Source organism: Bos javanicus, chromosome Y (genome assembly GCF_032452875.1).
Source record: "Bos javanicus breed banteng chromosome Y, ARS-OSU_banteng_1.0, whole genome shotgun sequence".
In the NCBI taxonomy this organism is placed as follows: domain Eukaryota; kingdom Metazoa; phylum Chordata; class Mammalia; order Artiodactyla; family Bovidae; genus Bos; species Bos javanicus.
Genome location: NC_083898.1, coordinates 2,333,740 through 2,338,064, shown reverse-complemented (window position 1 = coordinate 2,338,064; position 4,325 = coordinate 2,333,740).

Here is a 4,325-nt window from a genome sequence, read left to right as displayed (position 1 = left end):
CACTGAAATTCCAATACTTCAGCAAGATGGCTGCAGTTTGCTTTTCCTCTTTTAATATACCAGCCTTGGGAGATGATACATTTTAAAACTGCCTGCTAAACTTCTTACTACTATCACTGCAGAACCCCTTGCCTAATAAAGTGTCATTACGGAGTACCCAGTGTCAGACCTAATTGCTTAAAAAAAAAAAAAACCCGAAGAATTATAGTTTCAGAAAATTTAGAAAGGTTTTCAAGATGGCTTCTGTATATTAATGAATATTCAAATTCATGGATACGTAATCCTCAATATATATTCAATTCAATGTTCAACCTTCTGAGACCAAAGACGGTGAGAGAATTGACTACTTTCATATATAAAACAGTAAAAAGCACACATACACATGGTCCAGCCTGGAGTTAATGTCTTCATCCTCACCTGCAGGGTCCTTAAACTGGATTTCACCGTCATCTTCAGGATCAAAGGTGTCTGTTTCATTAAGTTCAGCTAAAAAGAGTAAGAGCATACTCTTAAAAATATAAAATCAAGATGTTACTAGATTGTCTATTTAAAGAAATAATACTGGATTAATACTAAAACACTGAACTGTACAAGAAACTACTTGTAATAAATCTTCGGTTCAACAGTTTTATTCCAGAAAAATCTTCCTAACTACACACATATCACAGGGAACAAACTCACAATGAAACCGCTAAAAGAAGTTCACTGCCAAGTAAGTATTTATCTGATTCCCAATTATCTTAGTATTTATTAAAAGGCCTATATGTCATCAGAATCTTCACTCTTACTCAAAACTCATAATTTTATATAATAAAATGAACTGTAATATAATAAAAAAATTGCTATCATGTTCCAAATGTGAGTTTAATACACTTCATCTTTTTTGTTACTAGAAACTTATTTAATTGTTCCAAGCTTACTAGAAGAAGAATAGAATACTTCTGTCTCTAAGAAATAAAAGGGATTTAGAAACACTGTCCACAAAGCTCCACAACAGTACTCTATACACTAAGAAAAACTGAATACTCTTTTCTGAAAAATCAATACCAGTACCATAAATGTTGTCCTCAATTAGCTGAAAACAGGTATGATCTTTTAAGAATTGTTTTTAAGAGTGTAAAAGAGGCATTCCTTTAACAATTATTATGTACAAGTCTAGGACTTGTGAGCTTTTTAATTCCCCACCAAAAGAACATATATTAGGAAGAGAATCAGTTACTAAAGTTGTTAATATTCTGAAGTATTTAATACATACTTAGAGTGAATTTAAGCATCTATGCAAAAATACAGAAAAGAGAGAATTCTGAAATGACTGTTTCACCTAAATACTAACTAGCAAATACTATGAGAAGACAGGGAAATGTAATAACTTTGATATTAACTACCATATTCTGGAAGCTCTCCATAAGCCTTCAGACTTCTAGCTTCATCTGCATTGTACTTTAAAATTACATCAGCTTTGTTGTTGTTGGAGAAAAAACAAGGAAGGATCAAAACTGTTTATGCAAAGAATCATCAGTTGTCTCATAAATTCCTTTCAAATTAAACACACTTAAGAAAATCCTCACTATTCTCTCACCTTCTTTCTGTCATCTGCACACACACACACACACACACACACACACACACACACACACACAATCCTCATGATGAAGTTTGCATGCATGACCAAAAAAAGTATAGACTAGGAAAGTTATGAATACAATGCACTGAATCAAAGAAAGAAAAGGAAACATGTGGGGTGGCAATGCGGTCTTGTTCACACTCTAACACTGTAGTTCAATCTGAAAGTGTTATTATTACCCAAGATAAACTTTTTTATAACCCAGTTCTTAGAGTATCTTACTGATTTGAATTCTCTGTGGTGCTTTAAAAAAGACACCATACCTTCCTAAAACCTGACAGGCCTGAAGTGAAGTCTTTTTGTGTTTATTATGCAAATATGCTAGAGAATTACTGCCTTTTAGGGAGTTCACTTTTCTTTTTCTTTTTTTTTAATTTTATTTTATTTTTAAACTTTACAATATTGTATTTTTTTTCCAAATATCAAAATGAATCCGCCACAGGTATACATGTGTTCCCCATCCTGAACCCTCCTCCCTCCTCCCACCCCATACCATCCCTCTGGGTTGTCCCAGTGCACCAGCCCCAAGCATCCAGTATAGAGCATTGAACCTGGACTGGCGACTCGTTTCATACATGATAGTATACGTGTTTCAATGCCATTCTCCCAAATCTCCCCACCCTTTTCCTCTCCCACAGAGGGACTGTTCTATACATCAGTATCTCTTTTGCTGTCTCATATACAGGGTTATTGTTACCATCTTTCTAAATCCCATATATATGTGTTAGTATACTGTATTGGTGTTTTTCCTTCAGGCTTACTTCACTCTGTATAATAGGCTCCAGTTTCATCCACCTCATTAGAACTGATTCAAATGTATTCTTTTTAATGGCTGAGTAATACTTCATTGTGTATATGTACCATAGCTTTCTTTCCATTCATCTGCTGATGGACATCTAGGTTGCTTCCATGTCCTGGCTATTATGAACAGTGCTGTGATGAACATTGGGGTACACTTGTCTCTTTCCCTTCTGGTTTCCTCAGTGTGTATGCCCAGCAGTGGGATTGCTGGATCATAAGGCAGTTCAAAAGCTGAATAGATCAGTCTTATGGATTCTTTGGGAGAGGGAGAGGGTGGGGAGATTTGGGAGAATGGCACTGAAACGTGTATAATATCATGTATGAAATGAGTCGCCAGTCCAGGTTCAATGCACGACACTGGATGCTTGGGGCTGGTGCACTGGGATGACCCAGAGGGAGGGTATGGGGAGGGAGGAGGGAGGAGGGTTCAGGGTGGGGAACACAGGTATACCTGTGGTGGATTCATTTCAATATTTGGCAAAACTAATACAATATTGTAAAGTTTAAAAATAAAATAAAATTTTTTTAAAAAGCTGAATCATTGACAGAGGAAAACATTCTGAATGCTTACAATTAAGCTAGAAAAGGCCTAAAGAAAGACAACTGAAAATATCAGTCATAAAACTGCAGTGTAATACAAACCAACATTTCTCACACTATAATGTGTACCAAAAACACATAGGTATGTTGTTAAAACTCTGAGTGTAACTCAGTAGTGAAGAGATAAGCTAATAACCTGCTCATACAATTCCATAGAGTAGTGATGCTGCTATTATCTTTAGATTATGATTTGAGTAGCAAAGGTTTGTAATTATCCACAACAGATTAAAAATCAGAAGAGCTATTTGTGGCTATCACTTTACAGTTAGTATTTTAATCCCTTAAGGGATTAATATAATTGTGGTTACACCGCCCATCAAACAGAGGATTTAACTGGGAATTAACTATTATTTGATTCATTTGCAGGGTTATATGTAGTTAAACTAAAATAAATGGACATGAAAATGATACAGTTTTATGGACAGATTCTATGTTTTTAGTCATCAAATACAAAAAATGGAAAAGTTATCAATGGATATTCCAGATCACAAAATATACAAATAAAAAAAAATCAGTAAAGTATCAGGATATACAATTAACATACTTAAATCAGTTATAATATTAATGCATCCATATTACCCAAAGTAATGTACAGATTCCATGTAATTCCTATAACAATTCAAGTAGCATTTTTTTCCTACAGACAAAGTTATATGGAACCTCAAACAATCCAAGCCACCAAAGCAATCTTGAGAAAGAATAAAGCTGGAGGACACACACCTCCTGCTTTTGAAACACAACTGTTCAAACAATATGGCACTGGGATTCCACCAGTAATGCAGATCCTGGAACAAAACAGAGCACTCAGAAATACAATTTTTCAAAACCACCCAACTAACACTTATGAAGGGAACCAAGATCACAGTGTAGAAAACACATCCTCTCCAATAGACAGGACAGGAAAAACAATACTTAACATAAAAGTAGACCCCCTTTATTATACTGGAATTTATCTCAAATTACCCTGAAACAGATCAGAAATTTAAACACAGAGCTGAAACCATAAAACTACTGCAAGAGAACACATTGTACAACTACTGAATGCCACTCTTGTTCTTTGCTTTTTGTATAGAACACCAAACCCACAAGCAACCCAAGCAAAACCTAGTAAGTGAAACTTTATCACACCAAATTGATTTTGCATGGAAAAGGACATTGTCAACAACAACAATAAAAGGACAGTGTACTAGATCGGTAAAAATATTTGCAAATGATTTGCCCAATAAGGAATTAACATCCGAGGTAGATAAATCCTGCCATTTGCAACAACATGGATGAACATGGAGAGTAGTGTGCTAAG